Source organism: Arctopsyche grandis, chromosome 2 (genome assembly GCF_051622035.1).
Source record: "Arctopsyche grandis isolate Sample6627 chromosome 2, ASM5162203v2, whole genome shotgun sequence".
Classification (NCBI taxonomy): Eukaryota; Metazoa; Arthropoda; class Insecta; order Trichoptera; family Hydropsychidae; genus Arctopsyche; species Arctopsyche grandis.
In genome coordinates, this window is record NC_135356.1 from 27023722 (window position 1) to 27036735 (window position 13014).

The window sequence follows — 13014 nt, forward strand, 5'->3', positions numbered from 1 at the left end:
GTCTCTGTCAATTTGTCAATCGCAGCGGTTTTTTAGAGACCAGCAGCTTGCTGCCAATGCAATGTAATACAATTGAATATAAATAAATCATTGACATGTCCGGTAATACAGACGAGGAAACAAAAAGAAGCATGAAATTAGGATGGAGTTCATTTGGGCGAATGAATGCTGTTTTCAAATCTAACATGCCACTGTGTTTGAAGAAAAAGATCTTCCACCAGTATATCTTGCCAGTGATGACGTATTGCTGCGAAATTCGGACATTGCACGAGTTACCTTGCCCAGACCTTTAACATCATCGAACTTCCCACACCCAATATGACAAGTGTTTCAATCGAGTCATCTGTTCATCATTAGTAGAGACACGTATTTTAGGCAAGGTAAACCATTCAATCCATCTGTGGCAGGTACAAAATCTAATATTAATGTTAAAGAAACAGTTTTGTTTTTTAGAAACCTGCCATTATTTAATGCATTAACAGGGGCTCAATGTTTGGAAGCATATCAGCACTTTTTTGGACAATTAATAGAGAATATAAAAAGTGAATCCACGCCGGATATATGACTATATCACATATTTAAACAAATGTGCAATTATGAGCTATGGACGTGCACATTCACTCTATTGTCACGGATATTCCATTAGATCCGTCTTGTTGAAGCGTGTGGAATCTATTGTCGATTTGGGTATCACTTTTGATCCTCAGCTCACCTTTCACAACCATATCAAAAAAGTCGCTGACGTTTCCTTTCGTCGACTTGGATTTGTTTTGAGATATGCAAGATTATTCTCCAATCCTTTGTCTTCTCGCTTGCTTTTCAATTCGCTTGTGAGAAGTAAGCTAGAGTATAATGCGATTGTGTGGAATCCGCATGAAGCAAATTACTCTCTGATGATTGAGAAAGTGCAAAAAGCATTTCTTCGTTTCCTATATAGGAAAGAATATGGGTATTACCCATATCTCTACCCCACTCCTTTCCTTTTGGGCATGCTTGGGTATAATTCCCTTGAACTTCGGAGAAACTTCTCATTAATTCGTTTCGTTCTCCTGCTCTTACGTGGTAATACGTCATGCCCGTTGTTGCTGGAGCAGTTGGGGCTTTATGTCCCTATTCACTATGTGCGTGGTAGACATCATCATTTGCTGGCTGTACCTCCTGCCCGCACAGTCCTTTTTCGAATGGCTCCTATTCCAAGAGCTATCCGACTTCTTAATGAAATCGTTGCTGCCGAGACTGAATGTGATATTTTCCACCTTAGTGAGCGTAAATTGTCGGAAATTACTCTAACCCATTTATCTGGTAGTCTGCGCTCATCATTGTTTTCATGATTGATTGTGATTTATGAGTGAAATTTTGATTAACTCTCTTCCATTTGGGCCTTACAGGGATGTTTTGTATTTGTAGTTGTTTCTTACATATTTATTGAAACTGGCTGTAGGTGCAAGGCATTCCTTATGCTATATTTTATTTGATATTTTTACTTTATCTGTTATTATAAATGCTATTTTTTATGTATGTATGGATGTATTTATGTTTATGTTTAATTGTTATTTTGTTTTTTTTCTTTTTTGTGTTATATTTTTTGACCATTGTGGCGCTTTAGGAATTTCTGTTATGCCACAATGGTCTGTTTAAAATAAATAAATAAATAAATATATTGCTATTATTGATGGCAACAAAAATTAAATATGAAGAGTTTGGTTATGCTACTCTAAAATCTATTTGGTGTCCCATCAATAGTGTGGATGCTGAAAGGTATTTTAGTACCGATCGTCGCACGAATCTCAAAAAAGAATCTATAGCAATATGCTCCATGTTGAGTTTTAATAAGTTTTAATTGGTATTATATTTTTATGTTCATATTTTTTGTATTTGTATTTTTATATTCGTTGTTGTGTTGTCTTTAAATTGAATATATGTATATAAATTTTATTAAAATTCATCGAAATTTTGTATTATTTAAAATTAAACTCTAAATAGATGCTAAAATTGAACATTTTTAACGCCCTAAAACGCTAAAATTCAAAATGAAAATGCTAAAATTGACAAAGATAGATACCCAAAATACCAAAATACTCTAATCATTAGATATAAGGCTAACCCATATTATTACAAAAAAACTATAATTATTAACCATAACATAATATTATAATGCCAAACATTGCATTTATTAACTTATATAATTACATCACCTACCACAGAGGTGTCCATTAACACCCTTCAAGAAAGCACCTATCATATTAGCACTTCTAATGCTCTCAGGAAGGGCATTATAGATTTGAATACCTCTGTGAAAAACACCTCCTACAGTTATTGCTTTCTTAACTCTGCCTATGATTAATTTATTCCTATTTCTAGTTTTATAATGATGTAAATCTGTATTCCTAACTACGTCTGTAATTATTAAAATATTTGGGTAATAGATTTTTATCTAGCTTATATACAAATTTTAAAGTGCTTAATTTAAGACTATTTCTTATATCCAACTATTTCAATTCATTTAACAAACATACTTACGTTTTCTCACATTCCAAATTGCACGCGTTGCTCTATTCTGCACTTTCTGCTGTTTATCAATACACGATCCACTAAATATGTAGATTGAGCACTGTAGCGCAATACAGTATGAGGCCGTATTATTACCGATATTATTACCTGTATTATTACATATATTATTACCTATATTATTATCTATATTATTACCTATATTTATTACCTATATTATTACCAATAATTCAATAAATTTGGTTATTTGTCAATTATTATTTAATTGGATCCAGTGATTTGACTCGAATGTTCAAGCTGGAGTCGGAGTCGAATCATAAAATAAAGTCGGAGTCGGTAAATTTTGATCTGAATCTACAGCCCTAGTATAAACCTACAATAAATGTGGTAGCCAGATCCCTTAAGAGAGATTCGTCTTCAAACAAATCTGTTTATGATTAGCCACATTATCTAGGGATACCACTCTGAATCGATCGATGGGAAAGAATATAATTTTCCTCAAACGGAAGTGTCACGACTGCCAACTTCCGGAGAACCCACATACGATCTTCGTCGATCAGACCTCAGGAAGCGGATCTTTCTCGTTAGTGGGAAGCGGGGGAAGGGCCAAGGGGAGGTGAAAGGGGAGGGATAGGGTATCTCAAGATCACATAGTAAGCGGGGCTGGTCGCGTGTGAGCGGGCCGCTGCTCTTAATTAAATTTCGCAATAGTTCATCGGGAGGAGGACGGCCTGCATGCGGCCCACCTCTTCCCATCCCCCCCCCCCCCATCAAGGAGGCGGTGCGGGAGGATGGGGGTTGGGGGCTCTAGGGAGGGCCGAAGGGGAGCCCTAGCGCTGGCCGGCTTTAATCAATTTGCGACTTTAAGGCGGTCTCGCTATCCGGATATGTTCATGCATATTACATTTTGCGGGGCGCGTGTGCGTGCGCGCGCGTCCTCTCGCGCGCTCCAAAGGGAGGCTGGTGGAGGCTCGGTGGGTGGGCGGGTGGCTGAAAAGGGGTGTAGGTGTTTAGGGGTGTAGTTCGACCGACCCCCCCGCTCCCCATTCAGTTTCCCCTCCCACTGCCGTATGATCTAGTTTTAATGGATCTTTGTACTACACGCACACGAGGCTGGCGTACAGGGACGTGCCTATTCATCCAGGCCGTCCAGGCGCACGTCCACCCGAGCGCGTGACGATTTAATTTATTTGGCGCGAATATTCGCCGTCGATTTATGGCGACTTTCGGCGGAAAGTATGTATATTATAGACGTGTTTCTCGACGTATGTATGTATGTTTTGGTTTGTCTGCGACGTCACTTTGTGAATATGCACGCACATACGTGCATAGAAAATTTGGTTAATTGTAAAGCAGAGTGGATAATGCACATTTTTTTAATTTAGATTTATTTAGATATTTATTTTTTTAATTTAGAAATTTTCTAATTTGATAATATGTCTGTTACATATGTGAGTAGATATGTACGTAAATACATATTTGATTTGATTATTAAAAACTTTTTATTTTCTATTACATACTACATACACAACACATTTTAATTAATAGCTTATGTTATTTATGTATCTAATAGCTACTAGTCATCATTGTTTATTTTTGTTGTTAGTATTATTATTCATACTAGCGTTGTACCCGATGAAATATCATCGCATGTGTGTTGGCATACAGTGCCGGTTTTAGGGGGGGGGGGGGCTGGGTCGGGCGGCGCCCAAGGGCGCCAAATAAGTTAGGGCGACGAACAATGTGCCAAAGGCGCTTTAAAATTTAAAATTAGCGCCAAAAGCCATTCAAAATTTTAGATTAGAGCGCCAAAGGCGAAAGTTCTTTCTAAGGGTGTAAGGCCGGCACTGTTGACATATTAAGTTGTTAAATTAAAATATATGTGTCGGTCAGTACGCGGTCAAATTTTTTTCAAATACCCTTTAAGGAAACATTGGTAACAAACAGTATATATAGAAGTTTTTTCTTTTTTTATTATATTCGTATACGTTTTGGCAGTGTTTTAGCTGTGACGTAAATATGTCGAATCGAAACGACTATTATAGTATGGGGAGAGTTATCTCAAACAGACAGAATAGCGATATTATATATATGTATGATGATGATGATAGTAAGTAAGTTATAATATTGCTAATTTCTTAATGTCCTTTTTTTATTGTAAGACCGGTATGACGCATTGGGGCAACCTGTCAGGTCACATTGGTCATTAATTTGTTATTGTTATTGTTATTCTTTATTCATTTTTTTTTATTAATTATAAAAATAAAATAAATATATGTAGCTATAGTTTATTAGTTAAACGCACATACTGCCCCTTACACCCCATCTCGTCTTTTTTTCCTTTTACTTTAAGTGATAATCCCGGGCCTGATAGTGTTTATGAACTTTGAACTTCGAAGCGAGTTATTGGTCTTCTGAAGGCACAAAAAAAATCGGGACAAAATTTTATTGAAGTTTTAACATACATATCTATAGTTAATGGTTGATAAAACTTGCATATCTGGCAGATATTTTTACCAAGCGTAATAAACTTATCATTTTTTAATTTTTACTAGTAGGAATTACTCAACCTAAAAAATAAGCTTAGTGTTCCATTGCAGAAAAAGTTTGGGAAACCCTGGATTATAGCATACATCATAAATAATAAATACAGCATACATTTATAAATCACAGAATAAATAAATGTATTGAATATAGCATACATTTATAAATCGTTTTGAATAATTCATAACGATTCGTACACCTTTTTGAAAAACATTATTTGAACTCAATTTAATTTGTACGACTCTGTGCTCTTCGTATAAACATACTAATATGCACATAAATGCACATACATAGATAACTGAAGTCACAAAAGGGTAATATTTGCCAGCATCAAAACTACAATAAATATATTTTGATTTTTAAATGCTTTTTATTATTACGAAATTATGTTCACAATACATCTTATATCTATTTTAATAGCTACTGATCTACTGATCATTTTCTATTTTACAATTTTATTTTATTTGGTTAGTAATCATAGTATTATATTATTCTTATGTTAATGTACAGCATAATAGGAAAAAGAGCTCAAAAACCTATTACAATAAATATATGATTAAGGACTATTGCGCCGGAAAATGTGAATCGAAAAGCTCTATCTGCGCGCAAAAAAAATAACGCTATCGATAAATATGACGTAAGTGTTTGGGTTTCAACGCGTCCCAGTCGTTAATCTCTCGTGATGACTTCATACACAATATCTGAAAAAAAATCGAACGTCAAGTCCTTATGCTATCAGAATTGTCCTTCGTTGAAAAAAGACCGATTCGAAGTTCATTTCGTAGTGAGATAGTTGTTTTGTCGATCGAACGGAACCGGAAGTTTAAAGACGGACGGCTATCATGCAAAATTTCAATCGATATGCAAAAAGAAATGAAAAATAATAATTATTAAAATATTGCATAGACATGTGTATGGACTATTAAATATAAGTTTTAAAATTATTTGACGATAGAAATGTGTGCATATCATTTTTTTTTTTCAAATATATGAAACTGTTTATTACAAGATTTAATGCACGATCATTTTTTTTAAATATTATGAAACTGTTTATTACAATATTTAATCAATCAATTTTTTTAAATATTTTTAAAGAAAATAAATTATAAATTAAGTAATTTTTTTTTAATTTATGTTCAGTCTATGTGATTGAAAAATGAAAACTTGATACTTCAAATAATACTAACACATACATATTTTAATATCAATAAATATTTGGTTCATCCCAATATTCTTATTATACAAAAGTGTACTCTTAACCACCCGCATTCAATTTTAATGTTTTTAAATTGTTTCTTCATTTTGAGTAAAGAATGCTATTTTAGTAAAGTGAATGGTGTATTTCAACAGTTGTTCAATGCTTTCTAACAATAATTTAATCAATTCTATATATATATATATATATGTATGTATGTATCTATACATTTTGTTTAAGAAAAATTAAAGGTCGGATGAATATCATCCATGAAAGATAAGCATGCCACTAATATGATATTGTCAACGATTTGATTATTTAAATATAGAAATTTACATAATTGACTGAAGAATTTTACCAATGTGAAGATTATTATTCATTTTATCGGATTAGCTGGTCATAAATACGGTTTGACAAAGAATTATCTCTTCTTGTCTACATAACACTATCTTGTATTTAATATGTACATAAATTCATATTCTTGCAATATTCAGAAACAACGTGAATATTCGTATTTAATTTTAGTAAAAATATTGTTACCTTGATATTTCAAATTTCAAAATCTGAATGTTGAGTGATGATTTGAATACGCGTGCTGCTTAAATCCTAAAACTATGTATGGATGGTGTATATACATACATACATATATATATATATATATATATATATATATATATATATATATATATATATATATATATATATATATATATATATATATATTTACATATAACGAATATTAATACTGTTGAATTTCGACCGACCAACGTTTCGTATAATTTCAAAGATGATAATTCAATTTAATCCGAAAGCTAGCCAGGAACGGATAGAAACCTACGAAATGTAATATTGTATTTAGGGGCAAGTGAGTCCATCTCTGCTAGCATCTACATATCTATTATGTATATATATATATATATATATATATATATATATATATATATATATATATATATATATTATATTTGCAATCTATAAATTATATATATATATACATATATATATATATATATATATATATATATATATATATATATATATATATATATATATATATATATATATATATATATATAATTTTTAGATTGCAAACCTTTCAAATGAGTCAGGCTTTGCTTTTAGAAGTAATTGTAATAATTTTCTAAATTTGAACAAAGAAAGTTTGTTTGTTAACAGCCTTTGGTGTTTAATTTTCAGATAACTTTATCGTAAAACTGATTAAAATGTCAATTAGAAACCATCTTCTTTAATTGCTTTAATATATTAAATTGATTCAATATCTCAATATTTTTATAGAGCCCATTTTATGTTACTACCAGAACCTGTGGAAGTATCTGTTTGCAGATCGAGCACATTTACCTTTCCAACCCTTCCTTTTACCAGTCTTTGTGATTTTCTTAAGACATCCAAAAACGTACTTCAGTCATTCCAACTGACACATGAGGGAAACAGAGCCAACGAGAAATCGTTGGATTAAATATCCAACGAAAGCTAACAGGAGAGTTATTCAACCGGAACTATTTTCAACTGGCTGCCACCAGTTTATCACGTTATTATGAGTGTTGAAGTAACTTGTAATAGTTTATAGTCTTTCGAACCCCTTTTACTAGTTTTTTATACTTTTTTGCTTTTCTTCAAACATATTGAAAATGTATCCTAATATGAATGTAGTACAGCCATTATTAGGAAAATGTGATAGCATTAGATTAAATATAGAATGAAAACTAATAAAAGAGATATTCAACCGGGATAAATTTATCCCGACTGCCACCAGTTAATCACTTTATTCTGGTTGCCACCAGTTCATCACTTTCTTCTGGCTGCCACCAGTTTATCGCTTTCACATGAGCTAGATCACTTATTGCAATAATTTATAGTCGTTTGAAACTCCGAAAGAGGGTAGCCCTAATATGCATAGTGTGCTATAGGTGTGTGCGTATATGTAGTATTTAAATGTGGGTAGAGAATAGAGAGAGGTAGCTTTGGTCATCTCGTTGGTTGGATCGATATTCCGTCGGTAATGATTGCGTCTTCATCTGGCCGGCTTCAATCCGGTCATAATGGACAACTCCTTTACAACATGTACGGAAGCGGAAGGGAGAGAGAGGAGGATGGGGTTGGGATGGGGGTCGGGGGTTGTGAGCCCCGCTTTAAACACACGCAGGGGTGGCTCGCGTGGGCGGGTGGGCGGTAGTGGGGGTGGCAAGGGCCCCTTCACGCACACGAGTGCGCCATCACGCACGCACACGCAGGTGCGCGCGCCCTCGGACACCCGATCTCCATACAATGTGGGGGGATGGGGGTGAAAGGCGGATGCGGGGGGTGGCGGGGGAGGCTGCGGGGGATGGAAGCAAGGGCCGCCCTGTACGTTTCCGGCTAACGAATATGAATACGTAAACACATATAGGGCGGCCGCCCTAGGTGGGCGCGCACACATCTGGGGAGAGAGAGGGCACCCTCGAAACCTACATCACCCCCCCCTAGTTTGCTCAAAGGGTGGCCGAGGAATGGAAATTAAATTTTTCGCATAATGGAAAATGGAATCGTCGCAGGAGACGCTGGCACGGCCGTCGAGGGGCGAGCGCTCACCTTGCTGGACCCCCTCGGCCTTTTAGAATCTGAGACTCTCCTCCCCCCCCCCCCGCTTACCCCCTACATCTGTGTCGTCCGTCCACCACCGATATCGATTTTTGCTCACACGTTTCGTGTGTGTGCGTTCCGTCTCGCTCGCACTCGTTCCGTTGACGTTTAGGCTCGCTCCCACGATCCAACTAAGGCCGCTTGTACACGTTCCGACGATTCTCGGAAGTCGTTCCGATAAACGGTCGTAAGGGTGGCTTTGATTGGTTATGCTATAATTTTGATAGATTTGGAATCACCAAAGATCAATCAATGAAAAACGTGGGATGTAAGTTCACGGGCATCACCAAAAGTGAAACGTTGTACGTCACTAGCTCGTATTCAATGCATATTCGATATGAATGTGAAAAAAATTGAATCTAATCACACTTAACCCTTTGGCTGCTACGAGGTTTTTCAATGTCCAAGCGAAAAATGCTAACATTTGTAATTATTTTGAAAAAAAATAAATATAATATTTTTTTTTACATACTTACTTCGCCGAACACTCGTAATTTTTATAATACTTTATATACATTTTTAAGAAGCAGTCGTGGACTCGTGCTCTCTCTTTCTGTCTTGCTTTTACATGCGTGCGTGCGAAAGAGATACCTACATATATACACTAAATAAGTTTTGACGATTGTTTTCCGAGGCTTTATTCTTTTCAATAATCTATTTTTAGATATCGATGTATCCTTACAACATGCGATATATTCGAAACAGGTAGCGGTCTCTCTCTCTTTCTTTCTTGGTTTTAATTGTGTACGTGTGAGCGAGACACACAAGGATGCGAAGTTTCTAATAATCAAATAATTTTTCAACATGTATCATAAACATTTTGTATACATTTCAGTTGCATTTGATTGATTGCATGAATTCGTGACGTCTCGTGACCTATATAATTGAAAGCGGATTTCTATTGTTTTTTGCCATTTATTTTAACTCTGCAAAATGATATCGGACAGTGAAAGTGATGAAAGCGAAATAATAGCTCCTCGCCGAGGAACTCGACAAATCAGCAGCTCTACTGATTCTGAAAATGAATTTATCGATAATAATCAATTCCCAAGTAATAACTCCTTATATGACATTGACAACGAACCCGAAATTTACTTTGATGATGAACTCGAAATTGAAGAGCTTTTATTTAAAAAATTGATAAATATTTATAAAGCTTGATTGAAAAATAAATATAAATACGTATATAAAAAAAATGTTTCGTGCCACTGATGCGCTGGTGGCTCAAAGAAAGTATTGAAATACGACAATTAATGACGTCAACAACGATCGTCGTAGCAATCTTCGCCGATTTCAAAACAACGATTTATCGTTGTTGTAGCAGTCAAAGGGTTAAATAAAAAAAAGTTTTTTAAAAACATACCTCTTCTATAATGTGTATATAAAATTATTATTTTGAATAAAAATACCAATAATTTTATTTTACTACCGCCATCTATGTTTAAAACTAAAAACTGGATAAACGTCAGGCACTTTTCAGAAATTAAAATTTCAAACGCGTCTAAAACGATATTTTTTCTCCATCGTAATGGCGAAGGATACATTTACGTATATTGATGACCAAAATTAGCAATATGGCAAAGTATGAAAACGATCGGATAAGAGGCAAATTTTTCCTGAATTGTAATCGTAAGTGAAGGTAAAAAGAGGTATGTAAAAAAAACGATTATTATCTAAACATACACATCATTTCGCATGTTGTTGGAAATTTTAACAAATTTAAAAAAAAAATCAGTATAAAAATTTTTTTATAATATGTAAAAAAAGTTTTGAAAAATCGATCGACCTTGAAAAAATTATCTATGGCGTATTTTTTAATGAATACTAAACGTGCTTTATTAATTTGATACTATCCACAGCGGAATATTTTAATCACGATTAATCTTATCGTATTTAATAAAACTTATCGTCGACTTTTTTATTTGTTAGGATTATTTTTAAATTGCCAAAATAAAACTATAGTTCATGCTATTTTATCGACTGACGTGAAGAAAATTTACTGTGGCGTCTTTTTTAATTGCTTATAAATAAATACAAATATCTGCAATAGTTTTAAAAACTTACTTTTAAACTTAATTTGTGTTGGGGAAAATTCAATTGAATTTTAAAAAAGAAAATAATTCTAGTAAATGTCTTTATTTTTTATTTTATATTTGGCAGTTCTTTAGCCCACCCGCTGTAGAAAGACACGCACATGCTGTTACCTATGCGCCTTCTCGACCAATAGCATTTCGCACGTCTGCATGAAATGCTATTGGTCGAGAGGTCATGTAAGTGACAGCATATACATTTTACCTAATTGTCTTTCTACACCCGATGGCCTGCCAAATAAAATTTAAATAAGATATACGATAAAATAGAACCCCCCCCCCCCCCCCCCCGCTTACTACTAGACATTTACTAGAATTATTTTATTTTTTAAATTTTAATTTAATTTTCCCCAACACAAATTAAGTAAGTTTTTTAGATCAAACTATTGCAGATATTTGTATTTATTTATAAGCAATTAAAAAAGACGTCACAGTAAATTTTCTTCACGTCAGTCGATAAAATGGCATGAACTATAGTTTTATTTTGGCAATTTAAAAAGAATCCTAACAAATAAAAAAGTCGACGATAAGTTTCATTAAATACGATAAGATTTAATCGTGTTTAATAATCCGCTGTGGATAGTATCAAATTCATAAAGTACGCTTAGTATTCATTAAACGTACAGAAATCGGATAGTTTAAAAGTGGTCGTAAACCTTGAACTTGGGTCCTCATAAATGTATTGATAAATCATCGACTGGAATATTCTGGTATAGATTTTATCTTTATAAGATTTTAAAAATATTAAGACAACCAAAAACCGAAAAAAAGAGAAAAAGCTGGATGATAGAAATAATAATATAGTATCAACCGTGTACGTTGATGTGTTAATAAAAGTTTCTAGGCTGAAATGAAAGTGTACGTGAACGTATTATACGTACATACAATATGTACATTGTTCGTGTATGTGCTTATTTATTTTGATGAAAAAATTTACGTGTTAAATGAAAACGTGTTATTACTTTAACATTATTAAGGATGAGATTCTGGAACAAATTTGAAAATTTTTCCGAAAATATTCCATATTCATAGTATAGAATTATGTCCTTAAGTAATAATTGGTTGTATAGTTAAACTTAAATTTTCTATCTATCAGTTGTTTTTAACCAGTGTTTCGTGGAATGTTTTATTTGATAATGTTATATTTTTAAATTTTAAATAAAACCAATGAAATTCATTCGGTAAAATCAATGGATTCTTAGTGTATTTTAATTTTAATTTTATTTTATGGTGGAACTGTTTTATTTCGTTTAAATGTTTTTTTTTTAGATATTTTTTTTTCGTTGTTTGTAGTATAACATATGTACATATATTGTCAACCTTTTTAAAGTTATTAACCTCTTATATTAACTTTTATATTTACACCATATAGCTAAAAATAATGTGCATAAAATGGCATTATTAATAGAGTGAAGAAAAGATTTTACAGAAAATAATTTTGTATTCTTTAATATTTTATTGAATAATTGTATTTATATATTTTCAAAATTTGCAAGTTATGTCATTCTCAATATCCAGTCAGTTTCTAGATTTTATTTTGACAGCTAGAAATTTTCGCAAATTCAAGAATTAATCAACACATACATATGTATATTTATTTATCTGGAATATTTGTTTTTTCTTTTAGTTAATTGTAGATAGTGGATTTTTGTTCCAATACAACTCTTACATATAATATAGGTTGTGGCTATTTGCAGGTACTGTATCTGCGAATTATTGGCTATTTGCAGGTACTATATCTGCGACAGGCGCAAACCCTTCTGCGCATGCTAATTTTGTTTTTACCTCTTAAAATTTTGTTCGAGCTCGTTAAGTGACGTAGAGTAAAAAATGTAATCCAAATTAGTATATTATTAACTCTTAGAAAATTATTATCATATACAACGTATAATACCTACATACAGTTTAGGTTAAGTACAAGTTGCGAACTAGCTAAATGATATAAATCTATTATAATAACGTGCGAAATTTACTTGCCTCGTGTATACTGAACTATTGATTAAAAAAGTCTAGCATACATTAAATGTAAGAAATTAT